The sequence below is a fragment of the Lepisma saccharinum genome, chromosome 20, assembly GCF_977018435.1.
Source record: "Lepisma saccharinum chromosome 20, izLepSacc3.1, whole genome shotgun sequence".
NCBI lineage: Eukaryota > Metazoa > Arthropoda > Insecta > Zygentoma > Lepismatidae > Lepisma > Lepisma saccharinum.
In genome coordinates this window covers 5,298,907-5,311,067 of record NC_139248.1, presented here as the reverse complement: position 1 = coordinate 5,311,067, position 12,161 = coordinate 5,298,907, and the positions used below count along the sequence as shown (strand labels likewise).

General features: G+C 38.3%; 1 long non-coding RNA gene across 1 annotated transcript in view; it reads right to left on the bottom strand.

Moving 5' to 3' along the window:
* LOC146003287 (uncharacterized) overlaps positions 1-11,025 on the bottom strand; it is a 64,559-nt gene extending 53,534 nt beyond the window's left edge. The window contains exon 1 of the long non-coding RNA XR_014443815.1: positions 10,933-11,025. This is a non-coding gene — a long non-coding RNA (uncharacterized LOC146003287). The remainder of the gene's footprint in view (positions 1-10,932) is intronic.
* Between the last annotated feature and the right edge of the window lie 1,136 nt (positions 11,026-12,161).

Genomic DNA, 12,161 nt, shown 5'->3' with positions numbered 1-12,161 from the left:
AGCACTAACCTGTGTTATACGGTTTTAATTTTAGTAGCTTAGTGGCTGTATGTGCTGATGATTTTGACACGCCCGTCTCCTGTGAAACACGGCGTAGAGGTTTGTTTGGAGAACGTTCTAACGCTCCACCAATTTCATCGAGTTTTGCTTCGGTTAGAATCCGTCGTTTTTGCTTAGGTGTTTTAAAATTTAACGATCCAGTTTCTCGTAATTTAACCGTATCTCTATGTGGAGGTCAAACGCTTGGGAATTTCTGTACGAATTGCCTATAGACGTCTCGACACGTGTCTGTTTTCACGTAAGTGTCATACATACGTGAACCTTGAGGCTGGCATTCCAATCGTCTCACTGACACAACACACATACACACTGCAATAACACAAACAAGTAACAGTAAGTAACCAAGAATAACACTCTTGCGCACAGTACGAAATTAAGATGCTCTTTGTTTAAATATGCTCGCCACTATATTCACAGCTCTGTCTTCATCTAGTCGCGAAGGAACAAAAACTCGAGCTCGGATATTTCGGATTGCAAGGAAGCTCACGAACACCATTGACTTTTAACGGTTTCGTCTGCAGCGTAATCTTGATACAGTGTTGCACATTCGAAACCTCCAAACGATCCCCATCGACACAAAACTCTTTCAAGGATATAAACTTAAGCAGGACGTTACTGGTCAAAACTATGATTAAAATGTTTTATTATCTGTGGGTCTTAACATCGTTTCTAAATCGTATTTTTGTGTATATAAGGGCAGAATTTGGATGAATTACAGAAGAACTTTTACGTGTTATAACACAGGTTAGTGCTCGTTTTGCAATATTTATATAAATATGTCCATAAAAATAAGCGGACATTACAGGCCGCAAATGTCGGCATCTCCGTCAGCGTCGCCCGCCACGCTTCTCCCGATCTCTTGGCTGAAGATCGAAATGAACGCACGGTACTAATGCTTGGCATTGTATAGGTCTCATATTCCAATTACCCACTTTTATTCTTGCTGTTCTTCTTTTGCATATCTTTAGAACTTCACTCACAAATACAATAAAGAGTAGCGGGCTCAAAATAATTATCTATCTCACTGTTTCACTCCTTTGAAAAATAACAAAATTACCTAAATGCCAAAAAAAGGCTGAAAATTACAAGAAAAAAATGCAAAATATGAACAATGTTTTCTGGTTCTAACTGAATAAAAAGGACTTATATCAGGTTTAGTACTGTCTTCAAGGCTGAGAAAAAATATAACTTTTCATCAACTTCCTAGCACTAGTTATGGATGAGTACCTCTGTACTCCCTTTCTACCTAAAATACACAAGTGAAGTGGTAAATATCCCTTGTTCAGTCTGAATCATATTAAATTTTCATCGCGTGCACCCGAAACCAGATATCCTTGATTCGAGTCTTTATCTGACGTCATTATGAAAAATGAGTATTTACTTCGTCGCAAGATTAATTGCAGAAAAACTAGAAAACATAATTTGCAAATCTTGGCAAGAAATATATATATGTAAATATATCGAACTTGTTAAGTCATTTTATTAATAAGAAAGTTTAAGTACGCAGGCAGTGTCTTTCTATGCGATTGAGTTACACAACACAATTTATATCTATTGAATCAAGTACGTGGATACATTATTTTTTATTTAAACTTGTCCATTATACCCTGTCTCATTACCTGTGGAGCAAGGCAACGCATAGCGCCAGAGAAGGGGAGGAAATCGGGTGGGCAGAGCGAAGCAGTACACGCTGCTGGGAAGGCTGGTAACCGTAGACGCTTTCCCCCTCCACGCAATCTCGTTCCCTCTCACGTGATCATTGGTGGAGCCGTCTCGCGTCACTACTTGCGCAGAGACTTGCTTTCGTTCGCTTTCCAGAGAAACATGGGAAAATACCATCAGCAACACTATGTTACGTGCCAGAACAACAAACACAATCAAGTCGGCAGATGAAGTAGTTCGGGGGACCGACAATAGATGTCAGCGCGCTGCAGTACGAAGGCGGAAATAGATTGTAGAGATAAGAAGAGAAGAAAGGTGATTGTATATATAATAATAATTAGGAAACGGTAACACTTTACTACACCAGAGACGGATTTCTTCAAATTTACAGGAGAAAGTACTTACGCAAAGCATTTTCTGTAGCTTTGTTGATGTTCGGGAATGTAGTATTGATCCATTTTAATGCGAATGCATGTGGTTTTCTAAGAAAATCTATTTCCGACGCGCTATTGCTGCTGCTACAAGATGACATGTCGAGGATGCGTCGTGAAGTTGTTGCCGGGTGTGGAAGATGCCGTGGAATTTGTAATTCCGAAGTTGTCCGTATATGCTAAATTAAACGAAAGGAGTGCTAATGGAACCTAACCTAGTAGGCATACCTCATCCCCGTGATGGTTTGTGGGGCTATCGTGAATTTTTGGGCTAACGTCAATGGTTTTTGGGGCTACCCGTGGATGGTTTGTGGGAAATAAGGAATAACAGTAAGTACTCGTTAATGTAAGAAATACACATTATTTTCGTTAGAAATTCATTATTTCACCTAAAGAAATGTTCCGCAATGCAGAATAGTATGTTAGCAATGTAAAAAATTGCAAAATAAATCATTGATAGGTGTCTCCGGTATAGTAAAGTAGTACCTAGGAAACAAATGAATGAATAATACAAAATTATGTATCTTAAAGAATAGACAGATTGTAAATGAATTAAATTGAGGAAAGTTGATAACCGAGGAAACGATTATAAAAATGTGTCCTTTTCTGATTTGTGAATCAGAATCGTTTTACTTACCTCTGACAAGGAGAAAATTGTCGCCCCGAAGCACTTTCCGGTTGCGCTTTCTGTTAGTAGCACTGGGCCAGTGTAAGCGCTTCATGTTAGCGATCCGTGGAATATTCCTTTGGTTTGGCCTAGGAGGCGAGGCTAGTTCTAAGATTAGACGCCCCTAAATTTTCTTTTCGCGTATAGTTTTGACTAGGTCGTTATGCTAAAGAAAAGAGACTCATCTTTAGGAGATAATATAAAGATGACATGATTGCAAGTTATATGCCCATAACAGAAATTTTCCAACGATTGATTGTAAATAGAAAGAAGAAATTTCAAATGATTAATTGTAAATAGAAATTAAGAAGAATAATTTCCAACGATTGTTTGAAAGAAGAAGAAGCCTTTCAACATTATAAGAAGAAGTTTCCAATGATTGGTTGAAAGAAGAAGAAGCCTTGCAACATTATAAGACGAAGTTTCTAATCATTTATTGAAAGAAGAAGAAGCCTTTCACAATAGAAGAAGAAGTTCCCAAATATTGATTGAAAGAAGAAGTTTCCAATGATTGATTATAACAAGAAGTTTTCAATGATTGATTGAAAGATGAAGAAGCCTTTCAACATTATAAGAAGTAGTTTCTAAGTACTGATTGAAAGAAGAAGAAGAACCCTTTCACAATAGAAGAAGAATTTTCCAATGATTGATTGAAAGAAGAAGCCTTTCAGAATTGTAAAAAATCCTAAAGTAGAACTCTGTGGGATGTGAGAAGAAGCAGCATAACCTATCGAATCATTACAACGTAGAAGGAAAGATAAACTTATTAACAGTTAAAGGAGATTGTATAATAAAAAAGATACTATTCAGCATATAAATTGTACAGATGCTTTTCCAGAATATATTTTCGGTTTAGACCTTCCATAGTGGGTAAACCTTGTGTTTTGTTTCAAGTATAAACGTTATTACTCAATCCAAATAGCCCTAGGTATCTTTTGTTTCTACCCTGAGCTAAGCTGTCTCATGTCAAATAGAACGTGGCAAGACTCTGACGTCTGGGGCAATAGCCAGTCACACAGAGAACTAAATGCATCATACAGATTGATGCACCAGAACGCGTCGATTGATGCACTAAAGTGTGTTCTATGGCATCTGCGAAGAATCAGATTCACATTTGATGCATTTTAGTGCATTTCTGTATGTCGTAAAAGAAACACGAAAGTGCATCACCTGATGCAAGCGAGGATTTCTTTCAGTCGCGATGCATTATAATGTATAATTTGATGAGTTTTGATGCACCTTCCAATATATTTTTCAATGATGCACTTAAACGTTTCGTCTGAGCTACAGATTTTATTTAGCTCAGATGAAACGTCTAAGTGGATCATCGAGAAAAATGCAGGAAGGTGCATAAAAATGCATCAAATGATGCATTATATTCCATGTCGACTGAAAGAAATCCTCACTTGCATCACATGATGCACTTTGGTGTTTCTTTTACGACATACAAAAATGCATCAAATATGAATCTGATTCTTCGCAGATGCCATAAAACACACTTTAGTGCATCAATCGACGCGTTTTGGTGCATCAATCGGTATGATGCATTTAGTTTTCTATGTGTATAATCTTCCGTGGGGTTTGTGTTGGTGTCCTTCATGGGTAGGGTGACCAGAAACATACATTAAATTAAAAGAAAAGGACAGAGCGTGGCGAAAAAGGCAAAAACAAAAGTCATAACAAAGAGGACACCGCAAAAATTCTCAAATGATCTTTTCCAGTAATATAGTCTTACCTTTAACTAAATAAAGAAATCTGCTAATCTATTCTCTAAGGTTCAAATGGACCTTTCGAGCTGTCACTGCGATTTTTTTTCAAATTTTCCTCCCCATTCGTAAAACCGTTGTGATATTCCAAAATCCGAAAAATTGCATTAGCTTAGAATTTCTTCTAGAGCACTGACGTGAATGTTCGACTAGTTTGCTTTCACTGTTATCTAGATATTCTCAATAGTTTCGCGTTTACGTAAGTCTATTAACAGCAGAGGAAAGTGGCAGCCACCTTAAAGCTTTACCTCATATTCGTTTCTTCCATCCTTTAAAACTTGGATATTTTCTTGCGAGATCATTGTTGAATTTACACTTTCGCTTTGTTATTTCATAAAACTAAATATTTCCTAATAATAAAAATTCTCACTACGCGTTTCTTTATCGCGTATGTATGACTCATAAAGGAACTGTTTGACCATCGTGGCGGAGCGGTTAGCACAGCGTGGTACGACGCCAGTGGTTTCGGGTTCGAGTCCAAGCCTGTGAATGGGCGTTCTTTCTGAATGTCCCTTCACCAAAATCATAATATCGTGCTCATCCTCATCTTCTCGATTAGCCAAAGTAACAGAAGAGCTAAGTAAACTGAGTCAAATAAACCAACCAACCATTTTCGTGATGACGTCAAGGTGATCTCAACGGTGGACTGGAAAGCAATCTCGTGTTCGGTGACGTCATCCGAGGACTTCATCACTGACGATGATGATAATAATAATAATACTATGCTTATGGCCTTTCTGCCTTTGTACGATCTTTAATAAGTGGCTATTTGAATGTCGAAAGTAGTATTTCTTTGTCATTGCAAACTCATGTCATTTCCTGATAAAAAATTCCCTTTGGTTTCAATGTTTGCAATGGACTTTTCAAGCGATCAAGCTCATATATGATAATATATTATAGTTCTGTCAAAAATCATAGTTTTTGCGTCTCTACTGTGGTCCAAAGCTTTAAATTATAATTTTAATAAAAATTCTACGCTGATCTGCCTTAACGTTGACAATGACATTGGTACAAGAAATCGTTTAACCTTTAAAGTATGCTGCTACAGCAGCGATTCCATTTCAGCCCGTCCTGATTGGGAGTAAAGGCATCGAACATAGAAGCTGGCCTGTTATTGGATGGTTCAAGGTCACAGACTCCCATTTTTATTTCTTGCTTCCCCTGGATCAGGAGTGTTGGGCGAAATGCACAGATGTTTTATCAAGTCGGCACAAGATGGTGCTAAGGGTTGTCATCTCGAAAACGAACTTACCGGGAGGACTACAAAGTTCATTGCTTTGAGATGGTAGAAAATGATTACGGAAAAAATCAAGTAAAATAAAAATTAAGCATTTTGTCAACTGCCAACAGCACAAAAACTGAAATACTGTGGGCCAGCACTGTTGGCCTTGCTGTACTGAAATTGCGGAACAGTGAGTATATATACAGATGAAATTATGAGAACTTCCAATGCAAGGATAGTAATCGTATGTACGTTTATGACCATTGGTTTTGTTTGCACCAGTCGGCAAAGTTTCTCAAATCAGCTTCCAGTTTTATGCATTCGTCTACTGACCTAATCTAGTGGTACAACTTTATGTTATTTGCGTACATCAAGACGCTTGTTGTATTTTGAGGGGAACATCATTTACAAATATTAAAATAACTATGGGTCTAATTGCATGAAGCGCTCCAAATGACACCTCCCTATCATATGAAAAAAAAAATCGTTCATCAGTTGGCGTTCTCTTTGGTATATAACTACATACTGTCGCAACTATGTCTAGAGCAGACGAATGAAAACAAGACTCTGCGCAAGTAGTGACGCGAGACGGCTCCACCAATGAACACGTGAGAAGGAACAGGATTGCGTGGAGGGGAAAACCACTGCAGTTACCAGCCTTCCTAGCAGCGTATACTGCTTCACTCTGCCCACTCAACCCCCCTTCTCTGCAGATATGTGCGGCCTTGCTCCAGAGATACCTGGAACAGGGTATAGTCATCAATTCTAATTAATAGCTGACCCGATTCACCCACTGAACGCAATCTTTGTGTAACAATCATGTGATTCAGTTCCTCGCTGCAGCTACCAGCCATTTTCATTACCGCTCACTGCTTCGTTCCGCCCACTCGCTTTCTCCTCTTCTCTACCGGTATGCGCAGCCTTGCTCCACAGATTGCCGCAATAGAGTATATACCTACAGGCACTGCTCCCGGAATAAGCAAAAATTCCTTGCGAAATATCGCAGTATTGAAGCACGGTTGTTTTTCGTTGTTCCAAGCTAGGTGAAGAGCAAACGAGGTGACGGGTGTAACACAATGACAGAATTATTACCGAATTTGTACGGAAAGATTATTCTGAATTTGTGTCACTTAAATATATATCACTATTTCTCAATGAAATGTAGAGAAATGGCGCGAATACACCAATTTATCAGGATGGCCACTCTAGGACCGTGATAAAATTCAAGTATAATTCCCGGTTTTCAAGGCGAACTTTCCAAAAATTAAAGGGTACAAGCAGATGATTCCTCTACTTCAACCTTACGTATTATCGCCTCTCACCACCCACGCAGAGAAATATATTGTCAATATAAAGGGCCTGTGTAATTACAAATGTATCCAAAATTTTTAATTCAATTCAATTAAACAGTATTATTTAATTTAAGGGACAGAGTTTACATTTGAAGTTTTGCATATTCAGACTCGAAATACATCTACAGAAAAGAAGTCACAAATGTTACGGGATATATTAATCTACGAAAAAATGTTAATTGTATAAGAATTTCAAACTCAAGTTTACCTAATCAACTTCAAGATATCTTACCTTGCAATAATGTTGCGTCTGTCAGTTAGATTGGGTACTACTTTACTATAGGGGTGACACCTATAAATAATTTATTTCGCACTTTTTTACTAACGTACTATTCTGCATTGCGGAACATTTCTTTAGGTGAAATAATGAATTTCTAACGAAAATAATGCCTATTTCTTACATTTACGAGTACTTACTGTTACTCGTTATTTCGATTCTGTAACACACATTATGGCGATAGCGTATTGGTTCATCGCGCATTGTGAGAGTGTCTTGTCGATTTATGCAGTGTTGCAATCTTGTTCACTGAAAAATACCTACTTTCGTGCCCGGATTTGAAATTATGCTAATACCTAGCAAACCATTGACGTTAGCCTCACAAACCATTGACGCGAGCCCCACAAACCATTGACGTTAGCCCCAAAAACCATTCACGTTAACCCCACAAACCATTTTCCGTAATGTTAGGTTAGGTTAGGCAAGCGGTGTCGGGAAAAGTGCGCTCTCGCAATAAAAGTGGGAAAAATGCGCCCTCCCAAGAGTAACCAGAATGAAAAGTGGGAAAAATGCGCCCAGCACACCCGACCTTCACCAATATGATAATATGTTGATTAAAACAACCTTTACGCAGCTTCCCCTCACACTTAACACAGGCTTGGAACTGTCAGGAAAGATAATTTTTTTAAAAGTACAGTAAAAATATTCTCTTTTCTGGCGTGTTTAGAAGGTCCTTTGTCATATATTTTTATTTTTATTTTACTTTTGTAATTTTTATTTTATTTGATTAAAGTTTTTATTTACATTTAGACATAGATTCGTCAACTTCTCTTGCTCGCTTCTTAGCTGCCACTCGCTTAATTCGGACTTCTGTTTTGGCGACGTCCGGTTTGCACTTGTGATCTGTTGAGCTGATGATTTCTTTTCCTTTCGTAACTAACTGTCCTCTACATTTCTCTTTCTTCTCTTTAACACAAAGCCAAGTAGTTTTCTCGTCCGTCTTCTTCTTAACTCGATATTGAAATCCATTGAACAGAGCACACGGCTTGCCTCTGTTCGTCTCGGTGAATGTCAAATCAGCCATCACAAACAGAAACACAACACACACACCTGACTTGTGCCAGAGATGGGTTGGTAATGACTACTGAGTCATTGGAAAGCTAGTGTGCGATAGAAGCAAATAAATGAAGAGAGTTAGTTAACCGGGAATTCCAACCCTTCAATGGATTAGTTGGTGAAGGTCATGTGTGCTGGGCGCATTTTTCCCACTTTTATTGCGAGAGCTCATTTTTCCCGGGAGCATTTTTCCCTGATTCAGGCAAGCATAGTTAAAAAAAAAAATTAAAAAAAAGAATTAAAAATACTCGACAGGTCATGTTATAGTGAAAACACGGCGAGTTTGAAACACTGACTACGGAGTTTACGTCATCTAACACACGGAACATTGTACGCTCGTGCAGAAAGCAAATGGCGGCAGCAGAAACAGCGTGTCGGACAGAGATTTTCGCAGAAAACAACATGCATTCGCATTAAAATGGATCAAAACTACATTCACGAACTTCCACAACGCTACAGAAACTGATTTCCGTAAGTACTTTCTCCTGTAAAAAGTAAGAAATCCGTCCATAGATTGTTCTGCAAGTGACACTGACAAAGTAAACGGATTGACAGAATTCTGTTTTATTTTTCACGTGGCTTTCTTTTCCTTCCTCGATAAAAACACAAGCTAAACTACGAAAAACTTGCCTCAGGGCATTTATAAATATGCATAAATTCAATGGGATTTAGATTAAAGCTGCAATTTTTCACGTCCACGGAGAAAAATTCACGCAGAATTCCCGGTGAGTAGACACCCTGTTTATGTACAAAAATATATACTCTAAGAAGAAAATATCGAAACTTACCTCAAAGTATGTTACGTGAAATTCATGTATATTTATCCTAACAATGTACTTCGCTGACATTTGTCATTTTTGTTCGGATACATATAAAGGAAAAACTGTAATTACATAAAATCCGAGTCATGATTGTTGAAAATTACTTCGGAGGATTTGGAGTCTCCCACCCCTCCCTCAGCACAGTCTTGAGCCAAACTGTAAACACGAATTAGGATATAAACAAGGAGGTCAGTAGCTAGGGAGAACCAGAGGGCAGAGGCCTCCACTGACGTTTTGTTTCTTCGAAGATTTGCAAATTTCCTTTTAACGATTTCCATTTCTCAGAAAAAAAGGGGGGGCCTTCCATCAAACCGTGTAGTCCCGTTTCGCCTAATTACTTAAATTATATTCAAATGACCCCTCACTTTAGTTACTAACTGCTTGTAATTAGTAAATTTTAGTTATTGTTTAGAGGAGACGTCTACATCACATGAAAAACGAAATAATTCTATCTACTCATTTCGAAGAAAAACTTACAAGATGTATTTGTCTATATCACTTGCGTCCATGGGCGTCGGTAGGGGAGGTAGGGCGGGTCGGTGGACCCCCTCCCCTCTGGAAATTGACATCGTTCATTTAAAGATACAAAAAAACCGAATGTTTGTTACTTTTATTGTTAAGAACAGAAAGAAAATTCATTAAGTTAATATTCGAACACAATAATCAAAGTAAAAATTCATTGGATCGAAAACATTGAATGAAAAATACAAGAACAATGTTATATTCTACCATTTCATCCAAAGAACAAACTGTTTCACAGTTTTCAAAGTTCTAATAATTACAGTTGTAGGTTAGAGGTCACACAACACACTTTACATAAAACATTCCCCTAACATTTAAAGCCTTTTCTTTAACGAGACGTGCAATGGTTAATATCAAAATGCATTCAGATACTAACTGCATAAAATGCAAAATAAATAATGGAAAATAGTTGTGCAGGTATTCATTCCTTTGGTGAATCGAGTCTCCCCATTTATATAATAATAATAATTATTATTATTATTTCGAATACAATTTATTTTTGTTAGTTTATTATATTTATTATTGTATAATAGCATTTATAACCGTGGTAAAAATACTCATTATTTATCTACTATTCAACTTTTATCATTTTCCCAACCCCCTCCTCTGCAAAAATTTCTGGCGACGCCTACGCTTGCGTCCATTTATTATTAGAATTGTTAACTGAGAATGTAGTACTCGTAATATTGGGGAAGGTCAATAAGGGTGACTCTACTCCTTTTCGAGGTATTTTGATGGAGCGGTGTTATTACCGCCCTCCCTCCTACTGGCCAAGGCATTAGTATTTCTGCAATAACAACTTACTCTTGTATCCAACAATGGGTGGCATATCGTCAAAATGGTAATTCGCACACCGACATGATCATATTCAAACGGGTTTTAGCGAAATTCCCCACAAAGATGGGAAATGATTTTTATTTACTCCGAATAAGTATAGATGGCAGTGCGTATTGATTTAATAATAACTTCATATTTTATAGTAATTATATCCATATTCTCACGTTTAGTTTGATAATTTGATAACACGCAATAAATGTCTTAATAAATTAGTAAAATTGAAACGAAAAGGTAATGAAAGAAATGTCAAATAACTTACCAGGCCAGTATCCTGAAGTTTTGCACTGCAATGGACGAATCAAGTAGAGCTCTTCTACATCACAAGCGGGGGCCGAACACCTCCAAACCTTCCCCCTTCCCCTCTGGCCTGATTCCTTGGAAGAGAGCCTTTGCCCGTGGCTTCGGGTTTACAACAGAGGCCTCAGATTGGAACAGGATTGGACTGCCTCGCTGGAAGGCCCCCAGCAGCACGCCAATGAGAATTCATTGCCCCCCACTCCTTCCAACTTTCACGGCTTCTGTATCCTGTGTGGGACGTAATCAATGCCATTCGGGGATCAATGATCCAGAACCAATTATTAGCAATTAATATCAGAGGCTGTTCTCCAGGTTTTTGACGGCCAGCTGCATCCTTAAGTGCCATATTTATCACCCGGTCGTGTTTCATGTAGTGACTGAGAAGTACCCTCTTTAAAGTGTTGTTTTTAGTTTGGAAATTGAACGACAGGTGACGCAGTTTCAACAGTAAATTATGGTGGTGCAATTTAGAAGTGTTAAAATATTCAGCAAGTTTCATATTAACCAGATTTTTTAGTGTGCACATGGGTATATTTTACAATAATAGAATAGTTTAACCATCTCAGTGATTCATAGTGCTTCATCAACTTTCAATAACAAAAGAGCCAAACTAGAACCGCTTTACGTGATATACTCCGATATTCTCACCATTCATCCTACGTAACAGTACCATTATTTTTAATCAACAATTGACTCGGATTACACTGAACCTCTCCGATAGCGTAGTTGTAACGCTGGCGCCTTGTAATTAAGGGGTCCTTCGTTTGATCTCCGGCGGAACTACATAGTGGGTCGGATCGCACTTGAAACCGTAGTTAGAGTCTCGGTTACCCTATCTATGCACAAAGTGGATTTGACTTTCTGCCACTTTTGGTTAATCGCGAAAATGGGGAGTGATGCTAATGCTATAATGAAATTGATGAAAGAACACTCACAAATAACACCCATGCCGAGGATGGATTGGAACCCGAGACCTCTGTCGTGCTAACTACTCTGTTACGGAGTTCGGCTCGTTCCATTCAATTGGTGGCATCGAATTCTCTGAATTTTTTATCCTTCAATTGAATTCACTCCCATATGCCTCAGCAGAGGTGGCCGATCATCCAGCAGTTACGGGTGACGTGTGGTTAGCACGACGAACCTCCAGTCGTGGTTTTAGGTTCCGATGACCGGATTACTCTACTCATTCCT